Genomic DNA, 9,976 nt, shown 5'->3' with positions numbered 1-9,976 from the left:
AAGATGGTTATATTAAGATCAACAAGCTCAACATCTGAACTTTTTCACGCTCGGTTTCTCATTGCAAGCTAAAATTGCCATCAAGCAATTGCAAGTAAGTGGCAAAATTTGTTTTAAATCCACGTTGAGGGGTTTAGACCTTTGTTTTGTAGAATTGTTTTAATTCAGCCACAATGGAAGGATGAATGGCTTTGGATCTCTTTTTTTATTATTCAGAGGTAGGCATACTGGTGTATTTTGGATTACTGCCCTGTTGCATAAGACATGAATTCATGGCCAGATTTCTACTTCAGGATTTTTAAGTAAAAAGCAGACTTCATGGTTCTAAAGACTCTTAAAGGATGACTCTCAAACAGTTTTTAACTTTTAGCTCTTTTAATCTAAATTAAGGCAGAGGAATAATTACAGAGATCAGCGCTGAGGCTCCCGTCTCCGACCGTCGCCGTCTGATAGAGGATGACGAAGAGCCTTGATAGAAGGTCACATGTAGTTTTTACAGGTCCTTCTCAAAAAATTAGCATATTGTGATAAAGTTCATTATTTTCTATTATGTCATGATGAAAATTTAATATTCATATATTTTAGATTCATTGCACACTAACTGAAATATTTCAGGTCTTTTATTGTCTTAATACGGATGATTTTGGCATACAGCTCATGAAAACCCAAAATTCCTATCTCACAAAATTAGCATATTTCATCCGACCAATAAAAGAAAAGTGTTTTTAATACAAAAAACGTCAACCTTCAAATAATCATGTACAGTTATGCACTCAATACTTGGTCGGGAATCCTTTGGCAGAAATGACTGCTTCAATGCGGCGTGGCATGGAGGCAATCAGCCTGTGGCACTGCTGAGGTCTTATGGAGGCCCAGGATGCTTCGATAGCGGCCTTTAGCTCATCCAGAGTGTTGGGTCTTGAGTCTCTCAACGTTCTCTTCACAATATCCCATAGATTCTCTATGGGGTTCAGGTCAGGAGAGTTGGCAGGCCAATTGAGCACAGTGATACCATGGTCAGTAAACCATTTACCAGTGGTTTTGGCACTGTGAGCAGGTGCCAGGTCGTGCTGAAAAATGAAATCTTCATCTCCATAAAGCTTTTCAGCAGATGGAAGCATGAAGTGCTCCAAAATCTCCTGATAGCTAGCTGCATTGACCCTGCCCTTGATAAAATACAGTGGACCAACACCAGCAGCTGACACAGCACCCCAGACCATCACTGACTGTGGGTACTTGACACTGGACTTCTGGCATTTTGGCATTTCCTTCTCCCCAGTCTTCCTCCAGACTCTGGCACCTTGATTTCCGAATGACATGCAGAATTTGCTTTCATCTGAAAAAAGTACTTTGAACCACTGAGCAACAGTCCAGTGCTGCTTCTCTGTAGCCCAGGTCTGGGGAATGCGGCACCTGTAGCCCATTTCCTGCACACGCCTGTGCACGGTGGCTCTGGATGTTTCTACTCCAGACTCAGTCCACTGCTTCCGCAGGTCCCCCAAGGTCTGGAATCGGCCCTTCTCCACAATCTTCCTCAGGGTCCGGTCACCTCTTCTCGTTGTGCAGCGTTTTCTGCCACACTTTTTCCTTCCCACAGACTTCCCACTGAGGTGCCTTGATACAGCACTCTGGCAACAGCCTATTCGTTCAGAAATTTCTTTCTGTGTCTTACCCTCTTGCTTGAGGGTGTCAATAGTGGCCTTCTGGACAGCAGTCAGGTCAGCAGTCTTACCCATGATTAGGGTTTTGAGTGATGAACCAGGATGGGAGTTTTAAAGGCCCCAGGAATCTTTTGCAGGTGTTTAGAGTTAACTCGTTGATTCAGATGATTAGGTTCATAGCTCGTTTAGAGACCCTTTTAATAATATGCTAATTTTATGAGATAGGAATTTTGGGTTTTCATGAGCTGTATGCCAAAATCATCCGTATTAAGACAATAAAAGTCCTGAAATATTTCAGTTAGTGTGCAATGAATCTAAAATATATGAATGTTATATTTTCATCATGACATTATGGAAAATAATGAACTTTATCACAATATGCTAATTGTTTGAGAAGGACCTGTATATCTGGCACTCCAATGCAATGTGCCCTCCCTCAGTGATTATCAGTAGACTATGTGTCACCATTGTGGTGTCTATCTGTTAGATTGTGTAGTAGCGGGTGTCCATACTTAATCTAAGTGTGCTGTAGTTTTCTAATCAACCCAGTTATACCAGCTGCTCCACACTCTGCCCCAGTGCCCCAGCTTCAGGTCATTTATGACAATCCTTGGGCCATTTATCCTTGTAATGTGTGTCGATGAGGATTCTTATCCTATTCTAACAAAGGGGAAACATTAGAACTTATATTTATTTCACTATAGTATAAAAGGGAAAAACACCTATATTAATAAAGGTTATTCCTAATAACCCCTCTGATGAGGTGTCGTTTAAAGGCACCTCACAAATTTAGATCAGTTAACCCCCTAGGCACTGGGTAGTGGACCACCTGCAACTGGGTACCCACCCTCCAAAACAATCATTCAACCCTGTATGTGTGTTAAACCTATATATGACCAGGGAATCTTCTTCCAGCTGTCACGTGGTTCCTCCCCCCCAAGAAGGAACGCCATCTCTCCGGTAGACCCCTGGTTGTGTCTAAGCAACAGTTGATACACCTAGTGGAGACAAGTCTAACCCCATCAAACCTGTATGTGTATGATTTAGAGAAAAGAGAGAAAGGACAATAGCCTAAAGCACAGCAGAAAATTCTGTCTAACTTCATGTGAATCAGTTAATGTAGACCCTAAGTGTTGATTGTCTTCGTCCATCTTCTCTGCCCCCTGAGCAACATCCATCCCCAAGTGTCTTTTGACAGGTTCAGCTACCTGAAAAGGTTAATCTTAAAATGGAATATAAAATCATTTGTTTATACCGGGCAGATTACGCCCAATTGTAGGTAATCAACTACTATTATCATCATCATTAAAGCAGGCCACATAGTGGCTTAATCAAATGGATCTTATTCAAAAATTTTTTATCATTATCAAAAACAATGTACCGGTTTAACACTATTAGAAAACCTTTTACTTTAAAGCAGCCTCCATTTTTTACCTAACACATGTCCTAAAAATTAACCTATGGAGAGGTGAACACATAACTAAAAATAACCTGCGAGGTCCTATTAATACTTTCATTCATGACATGTGCTTAACTAATTTCATTTAATCAATCTGTCATTAACTTATCTGATACAGCATTCATACCATTAAATCAAATATTCTGATTCCTATAATATCATCATTATTCGTTAAGTCACAGAAATCACTGTAAAGGATATCGGGTCAGACGGCGGGCCCCTTTTCACTTTTTCCTCTGTCAATCCAGTGAGCCTGATCACGGCCCCCTCTTTCTTACACCCTTGATTTGAGGGGCCCGACCCCTTAACTATTTGCATCTGACAGGTGGTTGGCACTTTCAGACCCCCTGAGTCCATGGTTGTAGTTATTCTCCTAAGGATGAGAACCTAAAGGGTGACATCCTCTTGTATCAGTTTATCTTTTACTATGTGTTGCATCTTATGTGAAATCAACAGTTATGTTGTGTAAGCCGTAGCAGTGAGCGGTGCGGCAGATAAGCAACAATGGCAGATATATTTAATTAAGGCAGCAAAGAGATAACAAATAATGAGCTCACAGAAACTAAAACATACCATTTGATCCATGAACCTTTCACTCATGTGGCCCACATCATTCATCATTTATACCTTGACCTTCATTCATTTCTGTCACACTCTTCTCAACCACACATTTTCAACCCTCAAACACAATCTTTGGATTCCTATTGTTCCTGAACCCCAGAGATCTCATGTTCTAAGCAATAATGTGTCAATGGACCCATTTGTCAGGCTGGTCCCAGCCACATTTTCAGGCCTTCTTCACCTAGGAGAAAAATTTGTGTTTAGGGTTATCGCTCACGTCATCAGGCAATATAGTGGGACGACTCTTCATCAACCATCCCAGTATTGTGACCGGCAATGCCTGAAAATAAACAGTTTGATCATAGTCATAGATCAGTCATCCCAGTACAACAAATTAACACAAACAACAAATCACAAACTTGGGTAGTAAAATCAGCATTTTTCTTTCTTTCACCATCTTCATTTCACAACATAATCATATTTGTACATTGTTATTTCCATTATTATTTACAGAGAAGACAAAAATAAACAACATTGCAGTCTTGCTGTGTACCAGCTTATTAAGGAATAAAAGAAGATAAAAAGCAAATAGATTAGTTATAAACAGAATCATTTTGTTCAGAAAAAGGAAAGTATAGCCTACCTTTGTAGCACCTGGTGGTCTGACACAAAAACTATGGATACTCAGCCTCTTGTCATCCTTTTGCGGAATCAAGTAGTAAAAGTTGAAAATTAATTTGTACTTCTGCCTACTTCAATAAACCTATTTATGCATAAATAATGACTGTGCCATCTAACATAAGTTTTCAGTCCAACTTTCCTTTCATTTTTTTATCCATCCATCTATTCTTACCTCTGTTATTTGATTTTGCATCACTGCAATGCCCCTCCTTATGCACAGCGTCCTGAGTGCCTTGTTGCTGAAAAGAGCTATATAAATAAATTTGACTTGACATAAATCGGTATGTACAATTCGCCTGGCATTGTATTGTTTTTAATTCCATCAATTAAATCAACTGTGTCATTTAATGCAACTACATCTTTTGGTGAAAACCAAGTTTTAATATAGGACATAAATTTTAATCTCATCAGAAGACAATGGTAGATTTATTCTGTTCAAATTATATAAAGTTAACAGCCTTTTACCTCCTGCTGTAAGTCTTAAATGAGTGAAAGTTTTTCTAAGTTTAATCACTGCAATTAATTTGGTCAATTAAGTGGTCTACCTTTTTATTGCTCTGTTTGTGCCGCTTTTATGTAGGAGCTATATTGTCAGGTTTAACCAACCTAACAATATTTATAACAACACAAAAAGAAAAGAGAGACAAAGTATTAGTTCCTTTTACTCGCTTTGCGAGGAGAGACGGTCAAGATGTGCCCAGTTACAGATCCCGCACCGCTCTGAAGCCTATCCGACCACTTCCTCTTTTTATTGTCTTTCGGGGGTCCCTAGTTTACAAAAACATTGTTCTCTAAAGGATGGGGGAAAACAACAGCTGCATCGTAAACAGGTCATAAACAGCTTTATACATTAACAACACATTTCCCACAGTCTCCTACAACTGGTAGGGTCAGTTGTGACTTTTTGTTGAGTGTAATCAACCTTCATCTTTATGACCTCCTCAACTGGATTGCTTCCTTCTCTGCTAGTTCAGCTCCATTTATGATCTTTGCCTGCAGACAAACTCACACATCCTTTACTCACACATACATCATGAAAGGTTATGAGATCAAATAGTCAAGTTAAAGAATAGGAGAAACTATAAGACAAATCTTTATTCAATTATTCCAACATTTCCCCCCTGTTTGTCTTATATCTGCTCATATTCTCATATCACTTAACAGCCACGTCTGTCAAATTTTGTAACTGTAAGTTTATCTTCATGAGTACAAAGACAAGAGGCACTTACTGACATTTAAATCACATAATCATATAGAAATGGATCTGCATACAGGTCAGAAATGTGGTCAGTCCCATCCTCGTCATCTTCATCATCCTGATGTTTAAATAACAGATAGAGTTGTGTAACTCTGCTTTCCATAGGAGAAATAGCTGTGGTGATGAGACGGTTAAGCAGAGTACAAAAGCAGGGCATTCAACAATATCCACACAATGTCAAAATTGCAGCAAACACTGCAAAGGAAATTATTACTGATTATACTAAAATTTTATACTTCCCAAACATATCCAGCCAGAAGTCCCACATCGAGGCGTCTACTCCAGAATGCTTTCATTTAGCTATTTAGAGATCTCAAACCTTCTATGGCTTTCATTTGGCTGCCATCAGCCGCAGTGTTGTTAGGTATAAATGTGCAACATTTTTCTCCAAAAATAGCACAAACTTCTCCTTTTTCAGCTAACAACATGTCCAAAGCAATTCTATTCTGGAATGCTATCAGGGAAGTTGAAGCCAATTAGTCATGGACAGTTCAAACCCGCTTTGTCCAATTTCCTAGTTTTTGTACATTGTAATGAATATAGTTGATCCTGTCTACGTTTTTGTTCAACGTACACCACCAACAGATACTTGATTCAAATCCTGCAACTACTTGATCAGTTAATTTATATTCATCTATAGCATCTATGTATGTAGAGTCTCCCTCAATCTGCCAAGCTGCTTCTCTGCACTTTCTGTCACACCAATCATGTGGATTTAACACTAGATAGTCCATCTGTTACTTCATCTACTAACATAGGATATAACCATAAAGTAATTAAGCACAGAGTCCTGTTACTTTTGAAGGTAATCAATCAAACAACCACCACCAAATGTCTCCTCTAGAGACTAGTTTAAAACACTTATTTACTTTTACAATTGTAATACACCATACTGCAATGAGATTTCCCAATTTATTACCTCTCTCTGTCATATTTATACATGTATAGTGTCCAGTGATGATTCGCTTATGGAAAACTGATTTATCCTTATCTGCTCTAATTACAGGAAAAACAGAATCCTTGTGCTGACACATTTCATTAGGATTAGTTTGATTCATTACTTCCATCACACAGGGTTGTGGTATCACAGCTGGAATTATTTATAATAAAGGCCTTGAACCCAAACACACAACACAATCTCTTTTAGTCATGTTAGCTGCTTGCTCTACCATCAATAATCAGTTATTATTTGTTCCTGATACTCCTGTAATAACCTGGAACTTAGTCATCTGTGGTTATCTTTCCTAACATAATTTTCACTCTCTTCGCTCTGTTACCTGGATTATATTATCAGCTTTATGGAACTTAAACAACTTCTTTTAATAACTAGCATAAGCAGTGGTGCACCACTCTGGTGTCCAATTATTTCCTTCATCAGCTACCATCATGGACCATGAGGTGTTTCTTCTATCATTAGTTAAATACCATTTATAACTTCTATAATCCTGTCCTTTCCTTCCTCATTTAGTCAAGCTAATGAGTGGGATCAGCACCACAGCTATGGTTTTAGATTTCACGCACACTTGAATACCATAAGTATAAGAAGTTTGTTTAGTGCACATAGTTAGGTTATCTTACCTACCTTGATTTAGCGCTACTTGTTTCATATAACTCATAACAGATGTTGTTACATTCTAATTCATTTTGACTGGTTCCCAGAAATACCAGAAAAATAAAAATCCATATAAGAAAAATAATATAACCACACAGCATCGGAAAGCATTGTTCATCCATCTAGAAATCATTTTGGCTGAAATTTTCACTCCTCTAAATGGTTCCAGTGTCTTAATTGTCTTCACTGACTTTCGGATCTCTCCAGCCTCTAAATGTCTGGGTCCACCCTATTAACTGTCTGTAAATCACTTCCCCTGACGGAGCTTTCAACCGAAATGATCTTTTTACAATGTGTAAGGTGAATCCAGGTTGATCTCTCAGTTATTTTACTGCCCTTGCAGTGGTTAATAATACCTAATATGGATCCTCCCACTTAGGTGAATACCAATGTTTCTTTTTTACACTCCTTATTAACACCCAGTCTCCTGGTTTCACTAGTTAGTTTTCCTGCTGGGAAATAGAACATTCCTCATAGCTTAAATATATTTCTGTTGCTTTCTAACATACTCCTCATATAATCAGCTAGGTTAGCTTCTTCATCTAACTCCCACTTATTTTTGAACTGTGGTAATCTGTATGGTCTTCCACATAACATTTCATAGGGTGTTAACCTTGAGGTGCTTGTAATGTTTAGTTGGAAGTAGTTCTATCTGTTTAGAAAATGCATCTATAATGACTAAACAGAACTTTTTCCCTTCACTGTAGTTTAACTCAATAAAATCCATATGAATTGTTTGAAAAGGGTATCTTAGTTTTGCAAATTGTCCCCTTCGTTGTCTTAAATTCCCTTATGGATAATGTTTTACACATGCTAAACATGTTTTACAAAAAACATTTTTTTTATAAGAATTTTTTAGAATTTAATCAATATGTTATATAATATATCTGTCCTACTATTCCCCCCTGTTGAGACATTATGTAACACGATGGCTCAAATATTGCTTCCATTTATAGGTTCTTTGGTAGGACAGGTTTATTATCTGGTCAAATATAGTTTTCATCTTTTAATTCAGCTCCATGTTTTTTCCACATTTCTATCTCCTGTAGTGAGCTTTGTTGTTGCGTCTTTTCTAACACTATATCCATTGTCACCAATGCATATCCTGTTTGTGTCTTCTCCCTCTCATCTTTTTAGAGAAATCATTCACATAAACTATTTTGTGATCCTGCAAATCACTTCTAATTCTTTTTTTTTTTTTTTCCTAATTCTGCAGTATTAATGCTGAAACTGCATGGGAAACTCTTAAGGTTAAAATGTGAAACAACACTATTGCAGCAATTACAGCTCTCACACAATATAGTTTCACACACGCAACACTATCTAGTTTTGAAAAGAAATAGGCTATTGGTTTCATTTTATCTCCATGTTGTTGAACCAGAACTGAAGTCATAAAATGTCCCTTGCAATCTACCATCTGAACAAACGGTTTACTATAATCTGGTAATGCTAAAGCAGTACTGGAAACTAGAACTTGTTTTATGTTGGTAAATGCTTCTTCAGCTTCTACACTCCATTTCAATTTAGACGTCATTTTCAGCTCTTCCTCATACATTAATTTGTTTAATGGAGTTACTATTTCTGTATAATTTGGCACCCAGTTTCTACAATAATTAGTTAGTCCAAGGAAGGACATTATTTGCTTTTTTGTTACTGGTTTTAGAACTTGTAATATTGCAGTCTTTCTTTCTTCTACAATTGTGCGTCCCCCTGCGCTAAGATTATGACCTAAGTATTTAACCTCATTTTTACACAACTGAAGTTTCTTTTTACTAACTTTGTCCTTCTTCTGCTAAATGTTTTAATAATGCTATTGTATCATTTTTACAAATCTCCTCATCAGGAGAGGCTAGTAGCACATCATCAACATATAGTAAAACCTGACTACCTCCTGGAGGGTCAAACTTGGCCATACTTGCACTCATTTCCTGAAAGTATATAGTTGGACTTTCACAGTAACCTTGAGGTAGTCTGGTATAAGTATATACCTTTGTCCCTCAAAGGTGAATGCAAACCAGAACTGCTTATCTTTCCTGTTGATGGAGCTTGTTTTTTAACTGGAAAAATGGGGGTGTTACATGATGAGTCCTCGCATTTTATTATCACCCCTGCAGTTATTAAATCCTTTATTACTGGTTTTATTCCTTCACGAGCATCATATTTCAAAGAGTACTATTTACACTGGGCCTGTATTCTGTTTTTGCTCTAATTTGAACAGGTAATGCTCCTTTACTAAACCCACATCAGTAGGGTCTTTTGACCATAATTTATCAGGGACTCCACTCAAAAACTGTTCCTCCTGTTCAGTAAGGAATAGTTCTCATTGTTGTTTTGTATGCAAATGTATCCCTTCCTGCACTGTCACTGTCCATAATAATAATTTTCTAATTAATCCTGTGGATGCACTAGTTTCTGTATTCATTATTGTTACAAACCAGTCTGTGACATCTTTTACCCTCTGCACTATTCTCCCCATATCATGCTACTTGAGTTCTTTATCCTTGAATAAAGATATTTGTGGAGGTGACCACATGTTGCAGAGCTTCCTAGTGTCTTCCTCTAACACTACTTCAGCAACTGAGGTACTCTTCCTATCTGCATAAACATAAGTTACCATGACTTTTATAGGGGTTACTTTATTTAATACTTCTTCATAAATTTTATCTTGTCCAGAAGTATTTTTATACCTCATGGTAATATGTAGATCATCTGATTTTATAGTCGAGTAATGACATTTTTTCCTT

The sequence above is a fragment of the Girardinichthys multiradiatus genome, chromosome 14, assembly GCF_021462225.1.
Source record: "Girardinichthys multiradiatus isolate DD_20200921_A chromosome 14, DD_fGirMul_XY1, whole genome shotgun sequence".
Lineage (NCBI taxonomy): Eukaryota > Metazoa > Chordata > Actinopteri > Cyprinodontiformes > Goodeidae > Girardinichthys > Girardinichthys multiradiatus.
This window is presented reverse-complemented; position numbering follows the sequence as displayed.